The sequence below is a fragment of the Bos indicus x Bos taurus genome, chromosome 4 (genome assembly GCF_003369695.1).
Source record: "Bos indicus x Bos taurus breed Angus x Brahman F1 hybrid chromosome 4, Bos_hybrid_MaternalHap_v2.0, whole genome shotgun sequence".
NCBI lineage: Eukaryota > Metazoa > Chordata > Mammalia > Artiodactyla > Bovidae > Bos > Bos indicus x Bos taurus.
The window spans coordinates 60,868,049-60,879,514 of NC_040079.1; the positions used below are offsets into that span (position 1 = coordinate 60,868,049).

The following is an 11,466-nucleotide window of genomic DNA, read 5'->3' on the forward strand; positions in this document are numbered from 1 at the left end:
TTTTAGCAAAGGGAAGATGTTGTGTTAATTTTGGGTATGCTGTAATGGTGTGTGTTTAAAAAGGAGCTACCAGAAGTTGAGGTCAGGGAAAGGCATAGGCCAGGTCAAGATGGATCTTGCAGGATAAGCTAAGACACATGGCATATAATCAAATAAGTCATAGAGTGAGGAGGTTTTTTTGTTTGTTTCTGTTGTTTTTTTTCCCTCCGTGAGGAGCAACGTGTCCCATATTTTTCTCTGTAAGAGCTTTCAGTATCCTGCAGTGACAAATATACGTTTGGTCCCATGGGCTATGAAAAGAGGAGGATCTATACATTGGTGCTCACCAGAAAGTATACATCCTAATTAGGGCTCTGGACTGAAAGTTACTTTGTCACATTTTCTAAAAGAAAGATACATCCTTTTGGGCTATGTAGTTTTGTTCTGTGGTGTCTCTAAGATGTCAATCTATTTATCTAAGGACTTCCCTGGTAGCTTAGAGGGTAAAGCATCTGCCTGCAAAGCAGGAGACCCAGGTTCGATCCCTGGGTTGGGAAGATTCCCTGGAGAAGGAAATGGCAACCCACTCCAGTATTCTTGCCTGGAAAATCCCATGGACAGAGGAGCCTGGTAGGCTACAGTTCGTAGGGCCACAAAGAGTCGGACACGACACCATTATATGTTACTTGTATATTTATGGGCATGCACTAACAGATTCAACAACCTAATTGATGGCCACGTTTGGACAGGATAGAAACTGTAAATTATTTATATAAATGAGTGATGTGTCTATCTTGAGTAATTAGGCATTATATATTACAGGAGAAGGTCTTCTTTGAAACCCGGAAGCAAATTTTCTTTATCTTATTTATTGACACACCCCAAGGAGTCAAAATGCTGTAGTTAACTTTTAGAATAAGTTTAACTGCACAATACCTTAGGGTAAGAGGAAAACTCCAATAGTAATTAGCATCCTAATTATCTAGGAGGCCTATACATTAAGTTTAGGACATGGAATTACCAGAAGAACCTGAAAGGAAATGGAAGCTTATTCCAAGTGATATCTTATACTCTTGAGTTTTTCACTGTTAATTGGGAGAGCCATTGCCTTACGCATCATGAAGCTCTGGTTAATCTTCAGGTAATATGAAAATAACATGCATATTTGTCCCACTTATGGGAAGAAAATATATCATAAATGGCTAAATTTGTGTGAAAATAAAGCAAGAAGCTTCATTTCATGATCTCTTAATTTCTATTAAATTAAAATAATCTTCAAGGAGTAAATTCACTTCCAATAGCTACAAAATTGAGAGTATGTGTCACAGTTAATTTTGATGGCACGGTAGTAATTCACTGAGATGTAAAACTGTGGATGTGTGGGAGGATATACTATTTTTTCTAGTGTTCTGGAAGAATCCCATTATCATTGAAATCCAAAAAAAGCATTTCTTCTACTTTTAAGAGTGCTTTCAAGCCCTACGCATAGACTGCTAGCTTTTGTCAAGACAACCACACATCTGTTTTCCTGGGATAACACGAGGGCAGCAGATGCTGTCAATGCTCTGCCCATACACCCTCAGATCTCTTTGCCATCTTTGTGCATGGAAGCTCCTAGTGTGGCTCTATGCCAACAGCTAGCCCTTGTGTCTCTTTTTGGGAAGGCTACCCTCAGACTCCTATAATCCCTTTCATCTGAGTACACAGAGAGATGGAATTGTCTGGGAATTTCTATTCATCCAAGCAGTGTTCAACCAGTGGTGGATGGATACAGGGGTTTAAATACACTAGCTTTCCTGTGTCCTGGCACTCTTAGGTGGGATCTACACTCTTTCACTCTCCAAATACCTCTTGGGTAGATTTGCCAAATTTAGCAAATAAAAAACAGGACAGCCAGCAAGAAAAAAAAAATTTTTTTTGATATAAGTATGGCCCATGCAATATTTGGAACATACTTAAACTACAAAATAATTAATTATTATTTAATTTAAAATCCATTGTAACTGGATGTCCTATACTTTATCTGGCAACGTGCACTCTCATGGGACATCATTGATGCAGCCTTCTTCCTTGGCCACTTTTCCATCAGAACTCTATTTCCCTAATCCTTTATCAGGTTTTTGTGGGATTACATCATAAGAAATCACTTTAATATAAATTAGGAACTGTTTCTGAGGAGCCTAATCTAAAACAGCCAGCTATATCAGTTGCCTTGTCATGATTATGAATACCTCCTAACCCCAAAAATACGCTGGTTTGGATGACAAATTATGTGGTCACTCAAGCTAAAACAAAACTGATTCAGAACATTATGCTGTAGTCTCAAGAAATATGTGGGATGTGATGAACTAGTGACCGTGGGGTGGGAATTTGAAACACTATGATAAGGAAGAGGTTTTGCAATAAGCAGGCTTGGTCTAAGGTCTGGGGTCTTCAGAACAAGTAAGGATAGTAGCTCAGGCCCTTGCAATATCTTGGAGAGGTTGGAGGATTTTACCTATTAACTGTGGCTGAGAAGTTTGATGCTACACATCGGGGTTTCTCTCATCAAATATATGCCCTGGGCCCCAATATATCATAGAAATAGCAGAACAATCAGCCTGAAGCAGCTGTGCTGTTTTGGACAGTGTTCCATTTTTGCAAACAGAGAATACTAAAACCTGAAATTTTGAAAGATACTCTGGGCCCAAGGCCCTGAGCTGTGTATAGACCAGCCCTTTAATGGTCTGAATTAAATTTCCCATTAATCACAAGGGATACAAATAAGTCATATTTAATTTGCTTCAAAATAACCTTTTTTGTACATCCCAGTTTGTAACTACAAATTTATAACACATGTTACAGAATTATACGGTGAAGCTAATAATTTCTACTTTTTTAAGTTTTAGTTGTAACTTCTTGAGTATTCAAAATGGCCACCCAAGAAGTTTTGTATTTATTTGAAACTTGTGATATCAATCTAATTTTTAGATATATAATCTAGAAAATATACAGGATCATTTTGATATTAATTTCCAGTGATCTCCAATAGGAACCATGAAAGTGAGACAAATATTTCAGCAGAAATGTACAGATTTATCATGTGATTACCCTTACAGGATTTAAAACTAAATGTGACAATTAAATTGCAGTCACCATGCTATTATGCATTCATAAATCGAAAAATCACATATAAAGCTGAAGTCAAATATTAGATTCACCTCTCCTTAATGGAAATATAAATTGATAGGAACAGGATGGTATTAAACATATATGACCAAAGAGTATATTTTCTAATGCTTTAAAAAATGATCTGTGTTAATCAATTTCTTTGGCTGAATTAGTATAACATGACCCCAACTTTTAAATGCACTTAATTTTCTATCAGTACTTTTGCAATGAAAAAATAAAATTTAGACATTAGAAGACATGATGAATAGCCTTTATTCTAAGGTCAGATGTAAGATACTCAAAGCTAATGGAAAACATCATTCTAAACCATTGAAATGGGCCTTACCAACATAACAAACTGCTGATATCAGCCTGGAAACCATCTTGAATGTCAAGGGATATGCTTTTAATTTGCAGTGTTTGATTGTTCATATAAATATTTAATGAAAATATTATTAGACTATTCAGCTGAGTGAAATAAACTGATGGCAAAAGTAGCTAAAGAAGCTTAGTTAAAATTCACTAAATGAAGTGGCATAATAATTTATTTTGCATATTATATAAGTCTTTTGAGAGGTTTTGTACTTTTAAACTTTTTAGCACTATTTAAAAGGCATCATTACTACCATAATTATGAGTTTTTAATGTATTTTTATGGTTAATGAAAATGTAGCACACATTTTACAGGGAGAAAGGAGACCATCATCCACATAATGCTTGATGGAAATGAGGCACCTCTGATTCTGAAGGTTGACTTACCTTTAATATATTTTCACTGAATCTCACTGTAAATATTAACTTTATACTACATAAAATTACACAGTGGATTTCTCAAGAGTAGAACTTAAAGGATTAAATGGATAAGGTAGAAAGCATTTTAACTATCATGTGAGCTTTGAATTTTCAGGAAAATTATGAGTCACCTGTTCTGAATCATGTATACATACATTTAAACACTCTTAATCAGATGATATGAAGAAAAAATTGGAAAGACGGTCTGACAAATATGAGCAGAAATACGGAAACACATTTAGAACAGCCTACTAACCACAAGTAATCAGCATACTACGGATATCAGTCAGAATATCTTCCAGAAGGAACAGACAGGAGTCAGTGAATCTTTTAAATCCATTAAATATAAGTGGATTGAGAGAACTCCTCTATGAACTCCTTCTCTCCCACAAAGAGTTTACTGATAAATGCAAGCTGGAAAACAGTTTTAGAAGATAGCTCCAGTTAGCATTTTTAAGGTTAATATTTATGTACAGGAACACTACCAGTACAAGAAGGTAATTTTTTTAAAAGGTGAAAGAATGGAAAAGGAAAGGAGAATAAACATATACATTATTATAAATAATGTGCAAATTTGACAACTGTTGGATACTGCATCAAAATGTAGCATTAAAATTATATGCATATATATATATATATATATATAGCCTTTGCAATAGAATCAATGTATTTTAAATACATTGGAATAAATCCTGTGAAAAATTGTCACAGATAGTACTAGAAATATCATTAAGATAGATTACAGAAGACCTAAATAAATGGAAGCATATATTGGGCAGAAAGTGAAGAAGAACTAAAGAGCCTCTTGATGAAAGTTAAAGAAGAGAGTGAAAAAGTCAGCTTAAAGCTCAACATTCAGAAAACTAAGATCTTGGCATCGGGGCCCATCACTTCACGGCAAATAGATGGGGCAACAGTGGACACAGTGGCTGACTTTATTTTTCTGGGCTCCAAAATCACTGCAGGTGGTGACTGCAGCCATGAAATTAAAAGACACTTACTCCTTGGAAGGAAAGTTATGACCAACCTACACATATGACCAACCTAGCATATTAAAAAGCAGAGACATTATTTTGCCAACAAAGGTCCATCTAGTCAAGGCTATGATTTTTCCAGTGGTCATGTATGGATGTGAGAGTTGGACTATAAAGAAGGCTGAGCACCGAAGAATTGATGCTTTTGAACTATGGTGTTGGAGAAGACTCTCAAGAGTCCCTTGGACTACAAGGAGATCCAACCAGTCCATCCTAAAGGAGATCAGTCCTGGGTGTTCATTGGAGGGACTGATATTGAAGCTGAAACTCCAATAATTTGGCCACCTGATGAGAAGAGCTGACTCACTTGAAAAGACCCTGATGCTGGGAAAGATTGAGGGCAGGCGGAGAAGGGGACAACAGAGATGAGATGGTTGGATGGCATCACCAACTCGATGGACATGGGTTTGGGTGGACTCCGGGAGTTGGTGATGGACAGGGAGGCCTGGAGTGCTGCTGTTCATGGGGTCACAAAGAGTCGGACACAACTGAGCGACTGAAATGAACTGAACTGAACTGAACTGATACTGGGTCCAATAATGAAGGGATTTAATAATTTAAAGAAGTTAAATTCCCTCAAATTGATTTGTATATTCATTGTAATCCCAGTAAGAATGCCAGCTGGTTCTTACATGATCATTGTAAACTGTTATTGGTTTCGAAATGCAAAGGTTATTTCCAAACCAAGACATGCTTGGAAACATACAAGGTGATAGGATTTCTCTTATCAGACTATCAGGTGTGTGTGTGTGTGTGTGTGTGCGCATGTGTGTGCACGCGCACATTCAGTCGTGTCTGACTCTTTGCAACCCCACAGATTGTAGCCTGCTAGGCTCCTCTGTCCATGGAATTTTCCAGGCAAGAATGCAGGAATTGGCTGCCATTGCCTACTCCAGGGGATCTTCTGACCCAGGGATAAAACCTGCATCTATTGCATTTCCTGCATTGACAGGCAGATTATTTACTATTGCACCACCTGGGAAGCCCCTATCAGACATATATGCTTAACCGTAAAGCAACAATAAGTATGAAAGTATTGACTAAGACAGACAAATACAAATCAGTGAAATCGAACAGATATACCAGAGCACCTCATGAGTACAGATGATCTTATATGGTACAAGGGTGGCAGTATAGGTTAGTGGGGGGAGATTTTCCTCTCAACAAATGGGACAATGCCAAGTAGATGTCCTTATGGCAAAAACAAATAACTTGACCTTTTCCCCTCCCATATATAAAGTAACAATTGCTGATTCACTGTATGCGTTGGGGGGCAAAACAAAAGATTTTAGAAAACATAAAAGAGCATTTTTATTATCTTAGGTAGAGAAATATTTTTAAACAGGATTCCTAAAAGCATTAATAATAATTAAAAAAAGACTGAGAAATCAGACTACATTAAAATTACATGTGAAAAGTTACCATTAAGAGAGAAAGGAAAATGAATGAAAATATTTGCAATTCACGTAATCTAGAAAAGACTATATTCTGTATTCTGGGTAGAATGTAGGAAAACTACATATCACTGGAGAAACACAGGGTCCAAAAGAAAATGGGGTTGAACAGGCACTTCACAAATAGGATATATCAAATTGGCCAGTGAAAATACAAAAGAAGTGAGCAATCTCATTAATCACTGGAGAATGCAAATAAAAATTACTGCAATATACCACTAACACCCTTCTGAAAGGGCTATATAAGTTGGCAATACCAAATTTTTATAAGATTTTAAAGCAGCAGAATATCTCATACACTACTGGTGGAAGAAAGTTTTTGTATAAACACCTTGGAAAATCATTTAATATAACCTACTATGAGTGAAAAAGTTGGCTTAAAGCTCAACATTCAGAAAACGAAGATCATGGCATCTGGTCCCATCACTTCATGGGAAATAGATGGGGAAACAGTGGAAACAGTGTCAGACTTTATTTTTTGGGGCTCCAGAATCACTGCAGATGGTGACTGCAGCCATGAAATTAAAAGATGCTTATTCCTTGGAAGAAAAGTTATGACCAACCTAGATAGCATATTGAAAAGCAGAGACATTACTTTGCCAACAAAGGTGCGTCTAGTCAAGGCTATGGTTTTTCCTGTGGTCATGCATGGATGTGAGAGTTGGACTGTGAAGAAGGGTGAGCACCGAAGAATTGATGCTTTTGAACTGTGGTGTTGGAGAAGACTCTTGAGAGTCCCTTGGACTGCAAGGAGATCCAACCAGTCCATTCTGAAGGAGATCAGCCCTGGGATTTCTTTGGAAGGAATGATGCTAAAGCTGAAACTCCAGTACTTTGGCCACCTCATGCGAAGAGTTGACTAATTGGAAAAGACTCTGATGCTGGGAGGGATTGGGGGCAGGAGGAGAAGGGGACGACAGAGGATGAGATGGCTGGATGGCATCACCGACTCGATGGACGTGAGTTTGAGTGAACTCCAGGAGTTGGTGATGGACAGGGAGGCCTGGCATGCTGCAATTCATGGGGTTGCAAAGAGTGGACACGACTGAGCGACTGAACTGAACTGAACTAACTTTTTAAGTAGATGTTTTCTATGACTTTGAAATTCCACTTTACTTCCAACATATGTGCGTACACATATGCAGTAGGCTTGTCACAAAATACCCATAGCAGTGTTATTTATCATAGCTAAAACCTGGAAATAACATAAATGTCTATCAAGAATGGAGTGGATAAATTATTGTGATATAATTATCTTATGAAATCATCTATCACACTGAAAATCAGCAAACGTAAGTTACACATACAACATAGATGGACTGTATAAACAAAAAGCTGATTAAAATACGCTAGACAACAAAATAAGGTATTTTGTATTTTAAAAAGACAAAACCTCAAAGGACCAAGTATATGTGTATGTTTCAGGCAAGACCGTTCTCTGCAATGTATATTTCTCTTAATGGAACATGTTTAACTGTGAACTTGTAATCCCTACCAAAATTTAGTGTATATGCAATTAAAAAGCCTGCTGATTGGATGTATCCTACAGTTGGGTAAATGTTTTAGTGAGTGAGCTAGTATTCTAATTGGATGACCTGCTATATAATCCAAATGTCCTTTTTCTAAGCACATTTGGATTTTGGAGTAGATACACTTAAACCAAAGGGAACACAAAGGGAGAGGCTAAAACAACAAAAAAGTACTTGCTACATACTGCATGGTATTCGTCTCTTTAAAGTGATCATCATTTGGAATGAGTTTCTATATACCAGGCCGAGTTGATTTGGTTTTGGAAGGCAACTTATTTTACTTAGATGGAAATCACTGTCAGACATGAAGACTACAAAAATAATGGTGTAGGCACAAGTAACAGTGATAGGTTTGATTGGACATCTCTAGAAGATGTCAGCAATCTGATGATGATTCAGTTTAGTTGAACTATGTCATTAAGCTTGAAGTTCTGTCCTAAAATAGAGGTATTTCAGTTGTATGCTAAGACTTTTACGCAGGATCAGTGTTCTATGGCAGTCAGTGGGAAATATTTAAAAAGATGCTGTCATTTCATTGTTTTTCTTCATAAGAAAAGGCAAATGGAGTCTTTAGCAAAGCATTACAGCCTTTTTGTCTCCAAGTTGAACTTTTTGGCTAGATATTACACTCCTTAGCATTTCTCTGTAATACTAACCAACATAGGACCAAGGGTAAATCTCTGGGGAAAATGAGTCTTTGTTGTCTCACTATAGAAATAATTGAATCCAAAATACTAAAGAAAAGCAATAACTGAAATCCAGGTGAGGAACTCATGATTTGTTCCTCAGAATGTTGAAGCTAAAACATGATACTGAAACTCTTTCCATAAGCTTAAAAATGATAATCTTGTAATGTAGAATGGAAAACTATGTGGATAAGTAACCAGATTTATTCCTTAACAGAGAAAGTTGAGACTGGAATATAATATAAATCGAATATGTGAACATTAATTTTGACATGAAAGAGATTTTTAGTGAAGGTTCTTGTGATTAGGTATCATTCCATGGAACTCAGTGATAAGTATCCTAAATATACAATGTCATGTTGTTCTCTATTTCCACTGAGGAAATAAATTTAACCCAGTCAGCATAAACCCAGTCACATATATTAAGGACTGTTTTGATAGCAAAGGTCATTGAATTCAAGAATGTACTTATTTGGAAGAGGATTTGTGAATTTTGCTACTGTGTAGTTATCGAATAATAAGATTCACCTGTCTTACATGACTTTCATGCATTTCCAGCTGAAGCCAACAAGATGAATCAGATACACTTTCAAGGATATTTACTGTCATATAATTCTTCAAGATTGATACAATATGTTTTAAGAAGCATAACTTAAAGATCAGAAGACACAGACATATGTAACATTGTTGTGAATACAAATCACTTCTATAATACTTACTGTTATGGATAGATGGTAGATATTGAGCTATTTACCTTTCTTAACAATGTCAATTCCCAATGAAGAAGAATACAAAATTCCCAATATATTAACTTTTATAATAGTGGCACTTTATTATATAAAACAAAGTCTAATATAATACTGGAATAATTTTTGATGCATTTTATGTGGAATGAGCACATTTTTATAATACTAAGAAATCATGCTTCTTTTGTAGAAAAAATGTATATCATACATTGTTGGTACAAAAAAATACTTATTAATTGGATTTGTTTAAGTAATTTCTAGATCCTCAAGATTTTATTTAAAAAAATTATGAAAATTGAACATTGTAAAAAGTCTCTGTGTGGTTAAGATTAAATTAAATCCTATTCTTTCCCAGGTTTGATATTCTCATCCTAAATGTTACCATCAGATAGTTGTGATTTTAATCACTATAACTTTCTGGGCCCACTTTATTAGCAGTGCAACAAAACGAATTTTAGAGTTTACATTTTAGGCATAATATTACATTTTAGATGGTTTTAAAATATCTAGTATATTACTTTTTATGAAGCATAACATTTCCTTTCTATTCCCTTCGAGTATAAACATTATTAATAAGGAGAAGACAAAATATCAGAATATCAGTGTTTATGATAAAAGATAAATTTAAGAAGTATTCATAACTTTCTTTATGGAATAAATTATATATTTTTTACTTTATTAATAAAACCTAGAAACATTCCTGTGTGTCAAAAACAGAATATTTAGAACATTCAGGTGATGAGGTGTTGATTGTACAAAATCATATCAGACACATTGAAGGAAGAAACTTATACAGGATGCTTGTATTCATTAATAACTGAAAGCAGAGTTATCACACAGTGCTTTTATATTTACCATGTCGTCTCCCAGAAATTGCACCACTATGTCACCGTATGTAGAACTGAACTCATAGTAAGCACTCTCCTGTCTGGTGTTTCCATATGTAATTTGCAGTAGTTTCCAGTAGATGGCAATCTAGGTACCATATCCAGGTGGTCAGTCACGTCATAGCAGATATGACTGCTATGATAATAAATATTATGGAAGCTCATGGAAAGTAGAATAGGGCATATTAAACTACAATGTTTATTTTTAAGCTAATAATTCAACTCAATTAAAATGAGGTCAGTATATACTGAAGAGAGTTTGACAAGTAAGAATTTTAACAATGACAAAATGCTCTGAAATCTAGTTCTATACCATAATACATTTGAATTTTTCTCATTAGGGTACATGTATCATAGTTGAAGCATTTACTGCATTGTATAATTTCATAGATTTCCAACTTGCCTGTTAGTTTTCCATCTTGACTTCACACCTTTGAGCCAGCCTGACCCTTTGAAACTTGATGCCTGTCTCAACAGCTTAGAAAAGTTAAGCAGGCCACTCTGGTCACACTTGCTGTAACTTTTTCTGGGTCAGACTTGCCCCCCACACATCCCACTACCCTTCTACTATTTCAGAGATCTGGGTTCAGGCTATATCTGCATTTTTCTCGCCATTTCCCATCCTTTGTACACTGATTTCGTTTTTCTAGCTAGTAGTATTAACTAATATTCTCTAATAAGGATGGTGACTGAGCATTGTCCCTGTTTTCTCCTTTCCCAGATCCTTTCATGGGATACTCTGTTCCAGTTCAGTCTCTCGACTTGTCACCGCCCCCTGACCCTGACAAGAGTTGACTGCTAATCATCAGGTGAGGACAAAGTTCTCAGTTGCCAGCTGCCTAAAATATAAAGCAGATTACAAGTGGTGACATTTTTTATTTCTGGCAGAATTCTTAGAAAAACACTCCAGCTTCTTAGAAGGTGGATTGAGCACTAAAGATATGAGAACACATCAAATATAAATTACCCCCTTATTTCAAAAGGCTGGTGGAGACTGCCAGTGTACTGCAGTTAACACTTAAACCTTTCTGATTTTAAATTCAAGAAAGTACCTTCAGACTAGAAAGCTGAGAAAAGAGTTCTGTTTTTCCAATGAGGCACTCCATTTTCCAGCTTTAATTAAAACAGATGTCTTATGGGAAGATTCTTTTATTTATTCAGAATACACTCCTTAATGTAGATTTTTACTGTCTGAAAAGACTTTACTGG

At 35.9% G+C, this 11,466-nt stretch overlaps 1 non-coding gene across 1 annotated transcript; it reads left to right on the top strand.

Annotated features, from left to right (window-relative positions):
- Positions 1-464: 464 nt before the first annotated feature.
- On the top strand, positions 465-536 carry TRNAC-GCA. Its single transcript has one exon. It is a non-coding gene; the product is annotated as a tRNA-Cys (tRNA).
- The last annotated feature ends 10,930 nt before the right edge of the window (positions 537-11,466 follow it).